General features: G+C 39.9%; 1 non-coding gene across 1 annotated transcript; it reads left to right on the forward strand.

The window, feature by feature from the left end:
- Positions 1-7257: 7257 nt before the first annotated feature.
- Positions 7258-7317, forward strand: LOC139790475 (U7 small nuclear RNA). The gene has a single exon (XR_011723518.1). It is a non-coding gene; the product is annotated as a U7 small nuclear RNA (small nuclear RNA).
- Positions 7318-20213: the final 12896 nt, after the last annotated feature.

Raw genomic sequence — 20213 nt, forward strand, 5'->3', positions numbered from 1 at the left:
CACCTGCAAAATATCAATAAAGTAAAAATTCATATAATTAAAACAATTGGTTGATGGCAGACACTTCACACTCAGAGCTATGCTCACTGCAGAATATATGCTCTTAGAAGGTGCACCTCCAGTCAGACTATGAAGTTGGTTATAGTTTAAAAAACCCATCTGTATTGTTATCTCATATTAATCAGAGAAATTTTCCAGAAGCTTTTAAGTGACAAATTTTGTTCTATCACCTTTCAGACACTTTTCTCTGCTGAAGTATCACTGCAACTGCAGTGGCTGTGTAAGGAAGTAAATGAGCTTTTGGACATACAAGATTTCCTTCAGCTCTGAAAATGATTAAGGAAGGATTTAATGTGAATGAAAGAGAAATTTGCAAAAAGGATGTGCTATACTTACTCTAGAAAGGGCACAGTTAATGAGAACTGAAAGTTAGAATGTTCTAAAATGCAGAAAGTAAATGTTTGGCTTTTTTTTTTTTTTTTTTTTTTTTTTTTTTTTTTTTTTTTATTCCAGGAAGAGTGATATTCATGGTAACTTGATGTGGCAAATCATATTCATATGGTACCACATTTAATGACATTAGAAGTGCTGTGAGAGGATAAGTCAATTCAGGAACACAGGTGATCCCCATCACTGCTCTAGATGACAGCCCTATCAGGTCTGGAAAATGGATCTCTGTCCTTTAAGTCCCTGTAGAAATGCTTCAAATGCCCTCTTAATGCCGAATGCTACCATGGCCGGTAGCATTATTTTATAAATACACATATTTATATTTATTATTTTATAATAAATAAAATTTATTTTATTTTATAAATACATATCCAGTTTGTTGTTGCAAAAATTTGCCTTTCTTTTGAAGAGTGAAAAGGGGTGAGAGGTAGCCTGTTGCAGGCAGTGAGAAATGGAAGAGTTGACATCCAAAGAGAAGTTAGAGAATTCCTTGGTGTGGCTATGTCCTTAAAGAAACCCAAACAGATATTGATGAAACAAAAAGTATTCAACAAAAAGTAATCAACTGGTAGAAGTTTTTCCCTGCACAAAACTCTGGAAGAGTTAGTTTAGCAAGTAACATGATTACACCAATGGGACCAGTAGAGCTGAACTCCATTATCACTCATCAGATTATTCCTGTGTTTCAGCTAGAAATAGTCATCCCAGAAAATTTAAAAACCCTAAATAATTTCTAAAAGCTAAACCAGGCACTGCTGGGGAAACTAAGCCAAAAGCTAGATAAGTGTGATAGATCTGCACTACCTTCTCTTTTCTTACCATTCACCACCCACAGCATGAACACCTAACTCGATTTTGCCATAAGAGCAATGTCATTTACTCAGTACTAAAAGTATTTTCTCATATATCAATAGAATTTCTAAAATGCCTGCAAGCAAAACCATCAGTCAGTGCCAAAAATATCATGTGTGCTCCAATGACTCGTTTTTAATCCCATACATCTGTCAAAATTGTATGTAGTACAGACACTGCAGTGCTGAATAGAAGTTGATGACTTGTGTCCCATTGCATAACACATGGCCTTAGAAAAAGGTGTATTAACCTCTATTCCCCATAATTTAAATGCACCTCTTGAAATGAAAAGCATTTACTCATTTTCAACTAAAAAAGAAGGGAATGGTGTGGAAATAGAAGGGAAAAAATATGCAGAAGGTGCTCAGAGGTGGCAAGATGGAAAGAGGGCTGGACAGGCCTCTGGAAGTTTGGTAAGGGGTAACTCATGATAGAGAGATGACTGAAAGAACAGCCTTTAAGCTGAATTAATACTCACCCCAAGCTAGAAACACAACAGCAGCTACTAGAGCTCAGAGGAACTGCTAATTTCCTGTATACAGTCACCCATGAATGGGTTGCTGTATATCCTTAACTCCAGGGAAACACAGCATGTATTTCTTCCAACTGCTTTTCAGACCCTGCAGAGGGAAATTACCAGCTTTCCCTGCTGCTCTGCACATGTAAATACACCTGTCCAGAGGATATGCCCAGCCAGCCAAGATGACCAGGTAGAGGTGTCCCAGGTGGGAGCAGAAGGCAGCTCCCCACACTTGGGAAGGGTGCAGGACAAACAGCTGGGACTGCACTGCTCAGGGGAAGGAAAAACCAGCATGGACTAATGATTCCAAAGATGTACAAGGAAAAACCAGCATGGACTAATGATTCCAAAGATGTACAACACAGACTTCCTCCCTCAGTTGTGGTGAGGGTATCAGTCTTTAAAATTACCCTTTTCTTGAGGGCTGCAGGGACAGTCCAGCAGGAGTAGCAACAGAAAAGGCAATTGAAATCCACTGTTCCATTAATGAATTTTATGTCCAACAAGCTGAAAGAAGAAGATTGAATTGCACAATCTGCTGCTGATCTGAAGAACTGCTCAATTTTCTAGATCCTGCTTATTAATTACCTGGTGGTCATGTTCAGATGCTGCAGTGAAAATGTTTCTGAGGAGCATGGGAACTTGCAGACATTTGCTGGGCAGAACTCCTTTTGATCCTTTTCAACTCAAATGTGCCTTCATTTCTTGAACCTGTTTATAATATCCTAAAACATGATTTTCAAAGGCATGCAAAGGTATTTGGTGTAAAGAGTCATAAGGTACAGGAAACAATGGCATTGGATTTTTAAGGTCCAAAGTGAGTAACTTGCCTTTTTTCCCCCTTCTGCTGCCCCAGCTGCTTTGAAAAATTATGCTCAAAAAATCAAGCTAGCAATTTCTACTGCTTTACCACAGTTAGAAATGAAACAATTCCTTTATTACCATGTACAATGGGATATTTAGTTTCAACTTAAGTGTTCCATACACCATGGATTGTTTTGTTTCCTTTTCTGGCAAAAAGGAAATACATTTTTCTGTTTCTGTAGAAATATTTTCTTATTTGTTTGAAGTCTTCAGAAACACAATGTTTTCTTTGTCCTGGGGAGGTCTGAAATGTCTGCTGGTAATGGAAAATGAGAAGCATAGAGAATTCAATATATAAAGCACTGACCTACACATTAGTTATGAACTGAGATGATGAAACACATAGGGAAATGAAAGAAAAATTATGTTTTCAAAATCTGTCATTCGTGATGTTATTAAGCAAAGTTAACATGATTGGGTCTTCTTGATGTGCACCTCTTTGTAGACTGAAGGAGTTCATCAGAAAAGTAGATACTTTTAAACTTTCAGATTTAAAGAGAACCAATAATTATATCATTTTTTAAAAGCCATCTAGTAAATTCACTGCTCTGATGTTTTCTGCATCATACCTGTAAAATGTATAAAATAAAAATCAGATTCTGTTTGCTCATCTCAGCACAGCAAAGATAGCAGAGTACTGGGAAAGAAATGTTTTCTCTTTCAAATCCTATAGTGTTTCCAGTTTTGCCACTTGTGGTGGATTTACTTATATTGGTAAAGATCTCTGTCAAGTGTCTCGGTTTTTTCTGTAAAAATATGTGGGAAACAAAATCTTTCTACCGGGGAAATATCTGGGCAGACCTTGTGGCATTTTTTTTTATTATCGACCAGATGCAGTAGTTTATTTATTACACTACAGTTTCAAGAGAGGCAAAATTTCCACTTTGAGAGCAAAAAAGTGCAATCTGTCTTTTACATGCAGTGCTAATAACAACTAACATAAAATGTTTCTAGGAATTAACCTGTTCTGATGTCAAAACAAACATGAACTTGTTTTCTTTCCACAGGTTGAAGAGATGCTCACAAGCAATTTCCAAAATAAACAAAATAGCCTAAAGGACAAAGGACTTCAGAACTGCAGAACAACCCTCCATGAGCAGCATGAAAATTTTTGAAGTACAATTCCAAAGACTTTTGGGCCTCAGAGAGCAGATAAGATTCTTCCTAACATCCAACCTACATCTAAACTCTTCCAGTTTAGAAATATTACCCCTTGTCCTATTACTACAAGCCCTTTCAAAAAGGGACCATATATAACAATGTATCTGGGGTGTGTTCAATGGTCCTAAAACCATAGCCTTTAGACAGATGGATTAGTGACAGAACTGGATTTTTCCCTCAGAGCTCTACTGAAGTCTTGGCTGCTCTAGGCATCAGCCAAATCTGCCCATCTTTGATGGTTTCATAGAAGCATCCTCACAGCTCTACCCTAAGAAATGTATCCATCTGCACACAGGTTGGTGTGATAAATTATTGCCATTTTTCCTTTCTCAAATGAGTGGCAAGCATCAGGTTAATGTGAGAGCAAGGATCTCATGCTACATTCTCTACTTTCCTTGTCTTTGCAGGTTCACTCCTCCTCCTATTCGGTGGCTTTTTAAACCACATTGGGAGACACAGTAGCAGCTGCTACCCTGCTGAAGCCAGGGTTCAAATCACTCTTGTCTTGTACAGGAAGAGTCAGATTCCTGCATTTTTCACTGCTCCAAGACTCATGCTTTTTTTCAGTACTGACCTGGACATTTGCTACAGTGTGCCCAAATTTCAACACTAAGACCAAAATTACTGCAAATCAAGGTTGTTCTAAGATGAGCAGAATGGAACCAGGAGCCTGCTTAGCAGTGATGTAGGTTGCCATTATGCTATTATGTTATCCCTGGCATATGCCAGTCACTAAAGGGAAATGACCAGATAACATCTTAGAGTTCACTAACAATCTAAAATACATATGAAGAATTAATTCTTTTTAATTAGAGACCCAGAGAAACAAGAAAAGATAATTTTAAACAGCAAGGTGATAAAAATAGCTTTTAGCTGGATGAAAAAAAGGAGCTATAAATTCCTGACACATAAAATGTTTCTCTCATTTCATTTTTTTCAAAAAGAATAAAAATATGACAACCTCAAGCAAACAGCTCATGTAGGGTTTACAGGCAGCCTAACATTTGGAAAGCATGCTGTATATTTTCAGCTATGCCTTGTGTCTTTGCTGGTGAAACTCTCTATTGAATATTGAATATTTAATATCTCCCTTATTGTCTGCATTTGCATCTTAGAAAAACCTTTGTTTCCAACTAAAATGGATTCCTATTTACAACCAACACAGCTTAAAAACACTAATCACTCACAAAAATGCCATTTCAAGTACAAAACACACTGCAGCTCCAAAAGAGAGGTGTAAAAATCAGTGTCATGATATTACTGATGTAAAATAAAATTAAATTATTCTACATAATTTGCAGAATAAGGGAGGTCCTCTACCTTTTGTGAGACAAAGTACAGTTTGGAATTTTCTTGCTGCAGAAAAGTCATTAAATATAAACAGCCAAGTTATTTTGTAATGGTTATGATTTGTTAAAAAATGTGGAATAAAGCCCAGAAGATGTGCATTTGCTATTGCTCTTGCAGTGCCCGAGAGCAGATCAAAGCTGGTTTCTCCACATCTCATTTACATGGCTTGCTCTGCACTGGGTAGCAGCAGTGATTATTTTCTGTTGGTGTCTCACACAACCTCAGTCCTTGGTAAGGGCTGAGGTAGCAGAAGTTTCCTCCTCTCCCAGGCACTACCAGGTGTAAGGTAAGTGTGAGCTACCTGGTTGTGCCAAAGGCTGGGAAACATAACAGTGAACAGCATGGTATGCTAAGACAGCAGGTTTTCTCAAAATTGGGATTCAAACCCCAGGCTCAGCTCATTTATAAACTACTCTAATTTTTTTGAAAAGGGCATGGAAATTCACGTATTCCCATGCAATTTGACTATGTAGGCATACTGGGAATTTAGAGATCCAAACTTTAACGGCTGTTATGGCAACTGCAAAAATAAGATTTGTACAGTTATAGGAGCAAAATATCAACAATTCCCCAGTCTTTTTAAAAAAAGTATTTTAAGGTCATAGGCCAAATAGATATTTTAGAAGGTATTTTGCTCAGAAAGTAATGCCAATATTATGTGCTAATTCATAACTGAGACCAATAGTTGTCTGAAAATTCACTGGAATGGTTCCCTTAGCAGATATAATTTATTTTCTTGTGCACATTGAGGACAGGAAAGTGCCTATTTCCTTAGCATTTGCTTTGGATGTTCATTAACCATAATATATCTACACAATGCTATGTAGTACAACTTTGTCCTTGAGGTTTTAGAAGCTCAGACTGACATTTAGACTGGAGATATATCATCAACAATTGTAAAACAGACACACAAGTTCAAAAGCCAGAAATAATCACAGAATATTTTAGGTGAGAAGAGACCTCCAAGAACACAGTACTCAAGATGCTGCCTCACCAGAGCTGAGTACAGGGGATGATCACCTCCCTATTCCTGCTGGCCACAGTGTTGCCAATACAAGCCAGGATGCCACTGGCCTTCTTGGCCACCTGCAGACACTGCTGACTCAGATTAAGTCGACTGTCAACCAATACCCCGAGGTCCCTTTCCCACTTCCAGCTCTCTAATCACACTTCCCCAGGTCTGTAGGTCACCATGGGGTTCTTGTGACCCTGGTGTAAGACCTGGCATTTGGCCTCGTTAAACCTCATACAATTAACCTTGGTCCATTGGTCCAACCTGTCTAAGTCCCACTGTAAGGCTTCCCTACCCTCCAGCAGATCCACACAGCCACCTGGTTTGGTGTCATCTGCAAATTTACTGAGGGCACACTCAGTCCCCTCATCCAAGTCATTAATGAACATATTAAAGACAACAGTCCCAAAATGCAACCTGATACACAGTGCACTCAATTAAATTCCCACAAAAGTTCTAAGGAAATTAAAATAAAGAAATAAAACAAACAAAACAAAACATCATTAAAAATTCATTTATCTTCAGTAAAACATCTACCAGAACTCTTTTTACAGTATAACTGTAATAACTTGTAAATCAAAGACTACATTCCTAGTCTTAGAGGTATAAACTGAATACAGACAAGAAAGGCAAATGAAGTAGACACACAGGATGAGGGAATTGCTTCAGATCTCCCTTTGGCTTGGATCTTGCCCATAGGTTCAGAAGTTTTACTTCTTTGTATGTGAACTTCTCATAGCTCCCAGGGTAAGCAGCCTGGTGGGGACTTGGGACTTGCACCTTCAGTTTGTATCAGAAACTCAGTGACTTAAATCCAAGATGGACATGTCAAGTTACAAATAAATAAGAATACTTTGTTCTGATTTCCCCAGAGGTGAAGCGACAGCCCTCAGCTACCTGCTGAAGGCAGAAGTGTGGCTGAATGGCTGAATGGCTGAATGGATCCTGTTCCAGACCAACATGAGGTGGGTTAAGAGCACAGACTTTCCTCCTTTCCGTGTGAGGATGTGCCATACTGGTCTGAGACAACTCATCTGCACATGGATTTCAGTGATTTCAGCTCTTTTAGTATTTGTCCAGCAGGTTTCCCGCTCCACGGGAAGCCTCAAAAATTTTTTTTTTTTCGGGCCCAGAGAGTGATGGTGAATGGGGCTGCATCCAGTTGGCGGCCGGTCACCAGTGGTGTCCCCCAGGGATCAGTGTTGGGCCCAGCACTGTTTAATATCTTTATCGATGACTTAGATGAAGGGATTGAGTCCATCATCAGCAAATTTGCAGACAACACCAAGCTGGGAGGAAGTGTGGACCAGCCAGAAGGCAGGAGGGCTCTGCAGAGGGACCTGGACAGACTGGAGAGTTGGGCTGACTCCAACGGGATGAGGTTCAACACGGCCAAGTGCCGGGTCCTGCACTTTGGCCACAACAACCCCATGGGGAGCTCCAGGCTGGGCACAGAGTGGTTGGAGAGCAGCCAGGCAGAAAGGGACCTGGGAGTCTGGATTGGCAGGAAGCTGAACATGAGCCAGCAGTGTGCCCAGGTGGCCAAGAAGGCCAATGGCATCCTGGCCTGGATCAGGAACAGAGTCGCCAGCAGGTCCAAGGAAGTGATTCTGCCTCTGTACTCAGCCCTAGTGAGGCCACACCTCGAGTACTGTGTCCAGTTCTGGGCCCCTCAGTTCAGGAAGGATATGGAGGTCCTGGAGCAGGTCCAAAGGAGGGCAACCAGGCTTGTGAAGGGACTCGAGCACAGGCCCTATGAAGAGAGGCTGAGAGAGCTGGGGCTGTTCAGCCTGAAGAAGAGGAGGCTCAGGGGAGACCTCGTCGCTCTCTACAACTACCTGAAAGGAGGTTGGAGCCAGGTGGGAGTTGGTCTCTTTTCCCAGGCGACTTTCAACAAGACAAGAGGACACAGTCTTAAATTGTGCCAGGGGAGATTTAGGCTGGATATCAGAAAGAATTTTTTTACAGAGAGGGTGATCAGACAATGGAATGGACTGCCCAGTGAGGTGGTAGATTCTCCATCCCTAGAGACATTTAAAAAGAGACTGGATGTGGCACTCAGTGCCATGGTCTAGCAACCGCACCGGTGGGTCAAGGGTTGGACTTGATGATCTCTGAGGTCCCTTCCAACCCAGCTAATTCTATGATTCTATGATTCTATGGATCAGTGTCTGAATGACGGGGACATGGCAAGGGCACGTGTCCGCACAGATACACACACAAGGTCACCAGAGTGACATTGCACAGCTTCCTATAGCAACTGCTGCAACAGCTTTTGAGCGGTGTGCATGCAGGACCTGGGAAAAAAAACAAAACAACCTTTCAGTACTTACTACTCTTATATTGTTCTGTTTTATTTCTAGTAGTGATCAGAAATTGCCGCGGTTTAAGCCCATGTCATACTGAAATGGCACTCTCAGTCATTGTCACAAGCACTTTTGTCACCTCTCACACTAAATGATTTGAGATTTTTAGCTGGAAATACAGTTAAAGAGATGCACAAAGGTCAGTGTCTGTCGTGTTTAAGAAACCAAAGCAGAAAAAAGAGAAAACTTGTTTCCTTTCCTTGCCCCTCAGTATCTCAGGTACTTTATGCACTTTAGATATTATAAAACAAAATTGAGGAGCACCAAGTAAGGGTGTCCTTACTCAAAGGCAATGTCATGTAGGTGATTTGGTGCATTGACTGCTGCCTGGATTACAGTTACAAAGCTCAGCAGGGACTGCAAAGTGTGACCAACATGGAGAATACAAACTCAGCAGGTCATCCTGCTGAATGGTACCTGAAACCGATATAAAGCTGGCTGGGATGTGTTTGAGCAACTCTTCAGGCACTGCATGCACAAAAATCACAAGTGGTTACAGGATATTTTAATCAGATGACATCTCATTTGTCTGGGGAATATTCCTTTCCCAGTGCAATTTTTTCTTCTTGGGCTAAAATGTTCTCATGAAAAACATGTGTTTTCTCACAAGGACTGTTAAAAAAAGTAGCAAAGAGTGCCAATTTGTCAGATTTAATCTACAGTTTAGCATCTCAGCCATCAGCTTGAAGGGCATCCCTGTGGCTTTCTGTGGTCTCTCATGGTTGCAGAAGAAGGTCTCAGACTCAGTGCTTGTCACTGGGGCTCAGTCTGTCTATGCAAATCCAACTGTGCCTGTGGCACGGAAAGGTCCAATTCCTTCCGAGTCTTGTTTGGAATCCAGTACACTGGTGCCTAGCTGTTGATGTCGGGTATTGTTTCATTAATTCATAACTGAGTGAATTGCTTTGAAAAGCTAGGGTCTAGGAAATGGTGTGGAAATTTCCATATTTTCCATTGCATAGGGAAGAGGTTTCTTTCTGTTGCGAAGGTCACAAAGTTTCCTGGTTTGTGTTTTTTTCAGAACTCCTGACTACACACATACAAGCATTTCCTCAAAGAGAAGCCAAATGTTACCTTTTGCAGCTCATTGAACTCATGCTCTTTGAAAACTCATGATAAAGGTGATGCTCACTGCAGTTCAGGCAGAATTTCCACAGGTGTGAATTGCTCAGCCCCCCTGAAATACAGTTTTATCAAACATAGAGGAAAGTGAGATAGATATAGGGATCAGTGGCAGCTTTAATGTCTACAGGCCAAGGGGTGTAGAAAATGGCAATGAGGTCCCACTGGTGCCCAGCACCACTCTTGTAGGGGGGAACTTGCTGAGGCCCGTGCAGAATATATTGCTGAATCAGCAAAACTCCCAGCAGGAAACAAAGGGAAAAGAAAGAACAAACAGCAGCTCAGTGAATCATGTTCACCAAGGCCCTGGCACTGCTCAAGTGTTTCTCTTCAAGCAGTCATTTCTTGCCCTGCTTTCTGAGGGCAGATAACTTACTTGTATGAGAAGCCTTCCCTGGGCAGGAGGCCAAGAACAGCAGAAGTCTCTGCTACCTTATGGGCATCATCTGGAATGAAAAACTCTTTTTAATCCTCTTTTTTTTCAAGAGATTGTAGTCTTAGTGGGTTGGGACTAATCTGGCCTCATTAATTCATCCAGCACAGGCACCTTAATAGTGGCAAAGCAAAAAGTACTCGGATAGTCAACAGCCATAGAGCCTACAGGAAACTGTAAATCCATCGCACTCTTTTTGCCTTGGAAATCTCTTCCAGGCACTCTTGTCTGCTGTCTTCTTTGGTGTTATTTTTCTGTGACTTTCCATTTCTATTCTAAAGTGTTGTAATCTCCCACTGTTGTTTTGGTTTTTTTTTCATAATTCCCGTAATATCTGGTCTCTGCCTGAAAGCTGGAGGTCTTTCTTGTCTGTGTATAAATAGAGGCTGCCAGGTTTCACTCTGTTTTACAGCCCACTCTTTTCCAAAGAAGCAAACATGAGTCAGCATACCCAGAAATTTCAGAAAATGGAAGCTGACACCTTGAAATATTCATGGGGGGAAAAAAAAACATACACTGTCAGAATTGCCTTTCTCTAAGTCTCAGGAGACAAAGTACTGTGACAGTGCAGCTTTTGCTAAGTGAATTTTCAGTCATGTTTCCAGTCTATTACTCCCTCTCACATATAAATATTCTCAACTGTCTGGGCACTCACAAACATAGCAGAGGCCTAGAGGTTTTACATTACCTGCAAGCCTTCTCGAAACTTGCTGCAGAAAAAAAAAAAAAAGATACAAATACCCCTTCACTCTTGGAGAAAAAGTTCATCTGCATAGCTTTGGTGAGCCACTGGACAAAAGGCTCTTCATTCTTTTTCTTGTTTCTCAAGAAATGGCTTCAAATTTCCTGCACATTTCAGCAACTCTCCTCCATGTATCCACTCTGTCCAGCAAATGTTTAATAGAAATGTACAAATCACAGTACTGACTCATTTTGAGTTTCCTCACAATTTTTATGCTTTCAAGTTTTTTTTTAAGTTTTCCTTAAAGTACTGACATGGGGTTTTCATATATAGCCATGTTACTTGAGGACCTAGCTTATATGTATATTTGTATGTATAGGTATGTACATACTTATTCACACTGTATTTGTGAAAACAAAAAGTTATGGGAACAAGTGAAGATGTAATACAATCTTCTCCCCCCCCAAAAAAAAAAAAAAAAAAAAAAAGAAAGAAATCATAGTACCTAAAGATGTGCAGAGATGAGGAGAAGAATAAATAGTAACACTTCCTGCTTTCTGTCCTCACAAGAGCTCCAGACTCGTGATATATACCTCAGCTTTAGATGGAAAGAGAAAATAGAAAAAGGAAAGTGAAACACAGAGTCAAAAAGTTTTCAAATACATTACATGCCTCAAGTATTCAGGAACTGACCTCATTTCTACAAGTTAGCAGTAAGTGTTATTAGTACTCAACAAGTAATACCTCATCTTCTTTGAGATTTTGAAACTGTTCAGAAGACTATTAATGAAAAAATACATTCTTCAGTTGAGGTAAGATTACACCATACAACAAAAGACCTTGGTATGATGGGGAAAAAAACCACAACATAAATTATAGCAAGACAATTCTGCTGAAAATTACACAGAGAAAATACTATTTTGTCTTAGTCCAGATATTCCAAATAACCACAGAGGGGATAGTAAGCACTTTGGCCAAAATATATCAGATACTTCTTGTGTTTCCTATGAAATCTTCTGAAGTCCTGACTACAGGTGTAGAGAAAGATGTGAGGGTCAGCTTTGGAAACAGGACTCCTTACATGAGTCTGCTTGGAAAGAGTGAGAAAGAAAGGGAATATTTTTGAGTCATTTGTCATGATTATATTAGCCTCCTCATGAGGACAAACAAGTTCATTGCTTAAAATATGTGAACAGGTAGAATAATGAAAGCCCTCTTCAAATCAACTTTATATATAGGATGGGAGATCTGAGAAAGAAACGTCTTTTGACAGATTCCTCCTCCTGATCAAAGGAGCAGCAGGTGGAGCAATCTTCAAGGTCAGGACTCCAATGAAAGTGTTCTCATCCCTTTGAGGTATTGTACAAAACATTATATGGACCACCACAATAGTCTTCAGTCCTCTATACGTTTTGATGTAAATAAAATATTTTTGTGTTGTAGTAGCACTGTCCTTTAAAAACATCTTGTGTTTACAGATTCTGATTTCTCTGTCCTCCACATATTGAAGAAAGAAGAAAAAAGAATATACAAACTGTATATAACTGGCTTAATTCATCACTGAAATATGACGCACAGAAAATTGGCTCAAATACAGATGTTCATGAACAGAACTGCAAAAATGTGATGGATGGCACAGCACAAGACCAAACCTTAAAGGAATCTAAGCCTAATTATTTACTCAGTCACACTCAAAAGAGACACCTGGGTGAAAAAAGCATGATTTTATTCTGTCTGATACCAATCAAATATTTTGAAAGGGACTGCTATGCACAGGCATTCAGTGCTTCCATGACTGCATGTGCGCAGGTCATCACCACGTGTCAGTTTTGTGCGATGGCCACTGCTGCAGGTGAATGAGGACAGCAGATAACATATTCTGTGTTGAATAAAAGTGCAACACACATCTGTAATTAGTTTTTGCTCTTTTCACAAAAAAGTATTAATTTTAAATATTGGGATTTGGTTTTCATTTTCAGTTCTTTCTTTCATATAACACCTCACCCATGAGCTGGATTTAAATTTTAAATGTATAATTTAATCATAGTATGGTTGGAGTTGAAACGGACCTTAAACATCATCTAGTTCCAATCCCCCTGCATGGGTAGGGACACCTCCCACCACACCGGGTTGCTCAGGGCCCCATCCAACCTGGCCTTGGACACTGACAGGGAGGGTGCAGCCCCAGCTTCCTTGGACAGCCTGTTTCAGTGTCTCATCACCTTCACAGGAAAGAATTTCTTCCTAATGTCTAACCTAAATCTCCCCTTTTCAAGTTTGTAACCATTTTCCCTTGTCCTCTCACTACACACCCATGTAACAAGCCCTATCCCAGCTTTTCTGTAGGCTCCCCTTTGGATGTTGTAAGTTTGCTATACAGTCACCTTCGAGCCTCCTCTTCTCTGGACTGAACAATCCCAACTTCCTCAGCCTGGCTTCACAGGGGAGAAGCCCCAGCCCCCTGAGCATTTTAGTTGCTGTCCTCTGGCCATGCTCCAGGAGCTCTATGTCTTATGCTGGGGACTCCAGAACTGGACTCAGTACTCCAAGTGGGGTCTCACAAGAGCAGAGCAGAAGGGGAGAATCCTGTCCCTTGATCACTGTCTGTGCTTCTTTGGTGCAGCCCAGGACCCAGTTGGCTTTCTGGGCTGCAAGCACATGGTGATGGCTCATGTTAAGCTTCTGGTCCACCACCACCCCCAAGTCCTTCTCCTCAGCCCACAATCCTTTCTTCTCCCAAACTATAGTCCTGCTTGATATTGCCTTGACCCATGTGCAGAACCTTGCACTTGGCCTTGTGAACTTTATGTTGTTCGTAAGTGTCCACTTCTCAAACCACTCAAGGTCCCTCTGGATGGCAGAGAACTGGGATTGGGAGTTCAGTGATTTTTAGATTATTAAAGTGCTATAACATAAATGCTTAACTTAAGTAAGACAAGAAATTTACAAGTCTTAATTTATCTAGTAAGATGTCCCAATATGTCCAGGATACAAATAAGCAAAACATCCTTTCATTACACTACCACTGTCTTTGGAAAACACCAATGACTGAAGCCACATTACAGCTCACTAAAAAAAGACTTGCATATTTTCAATCTTTTTTCCTTTCTGACAAATAATATCGTCAGTCACAAATAAGTGTCCTGGGTTACATTTTAACAAAGCCAATAGGATCTTCGAGCTCACAGTAAAAGGCACCTTTTACATTAACATTTGAATATGATTACTATCCAGTGAGTATATTAGCAAACTGGTTTCTCAATTGTATGATAACAGAATACCAAAATGGATAGGCAGGGCCATTTTGCCTTTTTTACCCAGGCAAATATAAACCTTTCTACAATTTTGTACCTAAGGTTGGTTCAGGTATTTGGGGGACAAGTATTTGTTTTATCTAAAAATGACCCTTCATCTGTAGTCTTTCAATAAATCACCAAGCGCTTTTCATGCTTTGGAATTGAGGGGAGATCTAGGAGATCTGTTACTGAGCCCTTAGGTCTTGTCCCTGTGACATCTTTCTCAGGAAAGGGAGAATAAAACGCTTCATCTGCTTCTTCAAGCCAATGTTAAGAACTTCATCAGGGACGAAGTTGTTCATAAGGGATTTCTTTAACTCTTTCTTTACTGTGAGAAGTGCATTTGTAAAGAGAAGACAATGCAAAGTTCCTCTGACGCTATTCACCCTGTTTTTCTTTGCCAATTTAACCTCACCATGAACCCTTTTCAGCAAAGTATGGTAAGCATGTATTTAACCTTTACGCAACACTTAGAGTTTTTGATGACCTAGACTCATGGTAAGCTGTAATTCCAAAAATTTTAAGCTTCCTTCACTGCTACCTGCATACTGAGAGAGCACTGAACTCCATGAGAGTTTAAGGACTAGGGATTGGCTTGGATGTTGGGAGAGTATTATTGTCAGGATTTTCTAACAATTCCTTGGGTAGACAGCTGCCATAGCATTGTTGAATCTGGCTGAGTTACTGATTATATGGTGTTGTTACATCCAAAAGCCTGTGTGCATGCAGCTTCATGAAACATGCATTGTTACAGGACAGTCAGGTGAAATCATTAGAAAGAGAAGTAACCAACTGCATTTCAGTCCACTCATATCTCCATCAGGTCTCTGGGCATGTGATCTCTCTTCCCTCCAGAGCACACCAGCCTACAGGAGCCTGCCAAACCCCTTCACCTGCTGCAGACTTTTCTGACAAAGCCCTTGGAGATCTGCTGTGTGGAGGTGCAGTGCCCTCAGAGCTGCTGCCTCCTCACATCCACCTGCATCACTTCCTGGGACACACACAAATGTCTTGTCTGCAGCTGTAGGAGCTGTAACTCAGCTGTAGGAATGAGGTTGGAGATTACCTGCAGTTTAAGTTCCTTCTGCAAACGGCTCCTGAGGACCTCAACAGGGACCTCTTACTGAAATAGTGAGTACCTCTTCACCTGGTCACACAATGACAGGATCCAAAAAGTCCTGAAAACAGACATTATGTGTAGTAATCTCAAAAGCACTGGGCAAATCTGTCACTGGAGATGGAGATGAGAAGTGGAAGAGTCTCTTATTTGCTCCTCAAAGGTAACTTTTCTGCTTAAATGCCAGTACCATGGCAGCTTTTAGAAGAATGCAGCTGTGAAAGAAGGAAGCTTTTTTTTTTTTTAGTTTGAAAGAGAAATGTCTGTGAAACTCTACGCTTTCACCCAGAACACAATAAAGGAGAAGTCTCTTACCTAACATATGACAAGGCTGTGAAGGCAAGTTTGTGCCAAGTTAAAGCAACTGACATTTAAAAATACCTTGAGGTATTTTTGTCTCAGACTTAAACTGTTTTGTTCAACTCAATTTGTCTTTATTCAGAGGGGGGGTTTCACAGTACACTTTCCAAATTACCCAGACACAATTCTCAGCCATCAATTAAAAATATAAATAGATGGGTTATGCTATATAGTCTGTATCTTACATTTTTGTATGCTATAGAGCCTAGCCACGAGTCCAAGGAAATATAAAATAAAATAGTGTTAGAAGTTACTTGCCATTGAGGGATAAAGTAAACTATACATGGATGTACTCTGTGAAGAAAAGTACTTTTTGTTGAACTTCATTTTTCCTCCAAAAAAGATAGATTATCTTTCTGCCATGGAAAACATGATAATGAACTGATTTATGCTTTGATATGAATTCCATAATATCCTTATGCCAAGCAATACGTAAATTTAAAAAACTGAATAAACAAATGCTGAGCTTAAAAAATATCTGAGTGATTATTATAAATCTACCATGTGTTACAGTGCATGGCTCTTGTATTCCAAGCTTCAACTGCTTCTGGCCATCTACAGAAATTTGTGAAAATATTAACAAAGACACTAAGTTCTTCCCAAAAGCTACAAATCTACATTTTCTTAGCAGCATTCAGAAAGGTACTATCAAAAAAAGGTCTCACAGTGACGTTTTTCAAGCTCAAAACCAGCCCACTGTTCATACACTGACTGTAAGAATTTTAACGAGTTTGATTTATTTATCAAATGAAGTAAAATGAAATTTTAAATGAAGTTAGATTAATTGGGAAGGCTCTAGGGGACTTCACTAAAGCAGGGCCTGGTGACACACTGCATCACTTTAAAGCCATTATGTTCAAGAATCAATTTGAGTCAATACTGTTCTGCATTGATTTCATGTGATGCAGTTATTTCAGGATCTCAGGGCTTGCCTGTTCCTCTGCAGGGCTTTGTTTGCACATAGCATTAAGTACAGTAATGAGACTGGTTACACACTGGAGTCCTGCTTCAGTGGGAGAAAATGCATGCCACCTTGTTTCAGACAACAATCTCCTGTGTGTAGGGCTGCTGAGCCTTATGTCTCCATTGCATGGAGAGATGAAAGCTGTCACCTTTCTCCCTCCATGCGTCTTTCTACTGCTTAACTAAATCGAGTGTTTAACTTCACTCATTTATGATGTGACAACATCTGCAAATGTATTTCAGCTTACATTTTAAAAAAATGCATGATTATTTTACATATCTCGGTGCCTGAGTATTTGTTGAAAAAAAAGCCTCTATTTAAGAATCTCAAAATGACTGATTTTTTTTTTTTTTTTTAAATAGTGGGATTTTGCATCGGTCATTGAGCATTTGTTGTGCACTCTCGTGGTCTGCAAAGGTAAAGTTTGATCTCTGCACTTGTGGCATGGGAAGAGAAGAAACTGAAGAGCATCCACCCATGGGACATACAGGAGTATTATTTGGGTCAGCTGGGCAGGGATTATCACACATCCATGTCTGCTCCACTCCAGTACAGAAAAGCAGTGATGACCTTCTGAGAACAGGTGTCCACTTCTGAGCCACAGAGTTCGCAGTCCCCAGTCCAAGGGCACAGAAGCAAAGCTTGGGAAATGCTCATTTCAGTCAATGAGATCCTTCCATTCCCCTCCCAGACACCCAGCTCTGGGAAAAGTGGGAATTCTCCAGGGGAGACTCAAATATGAGACCACAGCTGCCTCTCCTGCCCATCCAGACACAACTGACCTGCCTCCCAGCAGGCTGCAGGAATCCTTTCAAGTCATTCTTGTCAATTGGGCCAGAATTCATCACAAAAACACCCTCACCTGTAAATGTAAAAAAGTTGGAAAAGCAAATTGCTGTTTCAGTTCATGGTTATACATTCACTGGATCTCTATGTCTGATTGGAGTTTTGGGAACAACAAGGGAATAGTCTGGATAAGAATTAAGAGCAAAGAGAACAACCAGGTTGCAGTTGACCTGTACAGTACCAGAGGGATCTCTCCCCTAAAATCAATGTTGCCTGGGATTTAATATTATGTTTCAGGCATCAGATTTCCACTACTTTATGTGGCAATCACAGGTACTAAAGAATTTCCTTTAAGACCAGATTGTGGGTGGCTGAAAAGGAAGTTACAGGAAATGAAAGGAAGTGAAAAATTTTATTAAAGAGAATTATTTTTTTCTGTTTTCTGAATGGAGGTGTAGGTGGAGTTAACTCCAACAGTGGCATCAGGCAGGAAACTTTGTGTCATTAGAAAGGGTTCATTTGATATGGAAGCCCAGCACAGGTGAGTTTATGAGCACACTGCATGTACACTTGTGCCATCCATCTTGGGAGGATCTCAGGATCCAGGGATCTCGGGAGCAGCAGCTGATGGTTCCATTGCTCCCAGTGTTACCCTCCTCCACAGCTCTCACAGGGCTCCTCTTTGTTTGAGTTGATCTTTTTGTCATCTTACTCACTGATTCTACCACCCTGTCTTGCCATGTAGTTCCTTTTTCTCAGCAAATTGACTAATCTGATTGAGTCTGATCTCCTTCCAAGTCTGGTTGTGCTTGTTCCTTTCTCCTGCCCAGGAGTTGTTCCCTCCTCTGAAGTTTTCTGGGCATGTGACAAAACTAGCATACAAAAGAAGTTCAAAAAATAATCAATCCATTTTTTTCTCTTTAGATTGCTGCCTTATACATCTTGGTGGTGTCAAAACTGAAGTCACTGGTAGGAAAAACAAGAGAATATGAATATGAACCTGGAGGTAGGACCCTCCAAAAGGACATCAGGGATATACAGCAGTCCTGAGAGTGTATGTCCCTTTTTCCTGAACCCCTCCTCAGCTGCTGGTTCTCCTGTCCCTGCGGCTCCTCCTGAGGCAAACTTTGGCCAAACCATACTTTTGTAGGAGCAGCAAGGCAGGAACCTCTCTCTCCATTTTTAGTGGAAACCAATTTACTGGTAGTGATCGTCATGGCTTTCATGTAAATTATTACAGGGCAAGGGAGAAATGCTTTTTCAATTATGATTTTTATCTGCTTTTTATGCTTATTTTAACCACAGGCATGATTTTTTTTTTTCTCTTCCTGGACACTCTTTTACTCACATACAACTTCTAGAGGTGCATAAAAGGAAAAAAAAAAATGTAATTAGCTTTTCTTTCCCTTTTGCTTTTAGATGATCTAATACACAGTTTGGCCTACAATGTGGTGTAGCTTGCCACCAGGGGTAAAATGAAGTTTTTCTACAAGCCTTACTTTTTTGAAACTTCTGGAATTCCCATCACATTTATTTTCACACAAAAAATGCTATTTATTGCATGCAAAAGGAAGATATTAAAAGACAATTTATGTCACAACATAAGGTGACTCTTTATTCATGTTCCCATTTCAGCTCCCTCATTCACAAGCACAGTGTATTTCTAGTGCTAACTGTGAACTCCTCATGGTGAACACACCTGAAAACAAAATATGTACTAGTAGTAACTAAAATCATCTAAAACACTACCTTAAAACTTGTTGTTTCATTCTGCCATAAAGAAATCATCTTGATCATCAAATGACTTTTCAATATTTGGCCATTTCTAACAACTGCAAGACTTGAGAACTGATTAGTATATCCTTTTCAAGTGCACAACCATTGCTCTTTCTTGAGGAAGCATTATACACTGAAAGATGCTTTTTCTCTCATTTTTTTTATTTGGGGAAAATGAAAACAGGAATCCATATTTATAGTGTTAGGAATTATTCCTCCAAAGAACCCTGCCTCTGTATACGGAATAAAATATTTAGTGAGAAAACACATGTAAAATTTTTAACGACAGTCTTTTTCAGTCTTTTAACAACAGGCTGTTTCCCCAGTTGATTTTTGCTGGATGAGAGCAGAAAAAAAAAATTAAAATAATGGCAATCTTTCCATTGGCTTTTCTATGGCTCATGGAGCTCAGTCTGAACTGTCACAACACTTAGGGTTTGGCTGTGGAAGAAAAAAAGAAATACTTATCTGAACAGAGTACTTGCAAATGCCCAAGGAAGAAATGCAGCCTGTCTAATCTATTTGAATTGCCATGAAAGTTAATTTCATTTTGTCTATAAAATCCTGGGCTTTGATCTTACTAGGAACATAATCAGGTATCTAATAAAACTTATTAGTATTCATGTATGTATAAATGAAACAACTGTTTTTACACCACACAGAAAAATGGATGATATTAAATCTGCAGGAACTGCTCATTTCCTGAATTTCACACTGGTGTGAACACTGCTCAGAAGCACCTTATGCAGGAGTGAAGGGTTGTTATGCAGAGAAAACTGACAACAAGCTGGTTGCAGAAATATCTCATTATTCAAGGAAGATGCTTTTAAAATCCTCTTTAGACCAAATATACTATGGTCCTCAGTAACTATGTAAACTTCTAAAATTAATTTTTATATATATATGTCATCTGCCTTAGGCCACTGTGCCTTATTCTTCTTCATGGTCTCATTGTCAACTCACACTGTCTTTCTATTCTTCCTCTGCATTCTTTTGAACTCACAGAAGAGTAGAATGAATTTATATAACACATATTATCCATGTTTTAAATCAGCACAGGATTTTTTTTAACATACAAGATATTAATCAAATTGTTGGGAGT

This window comes from Heliangelus exortis, chromosome Z, assembly GCF_036169615.1.
Source record: "Heliangelus exortis chromosome Z, bHelExo1.hap1, whole genome shotgun sequence".
In the NCBI taxonomy this organism is placed as follows: domain Eukaryota; kingdom Metazoa; phylum Chordata; class Aves; order Apodiformes; family Trochilidae; genus Heliangelus; species Heliangelus exortis.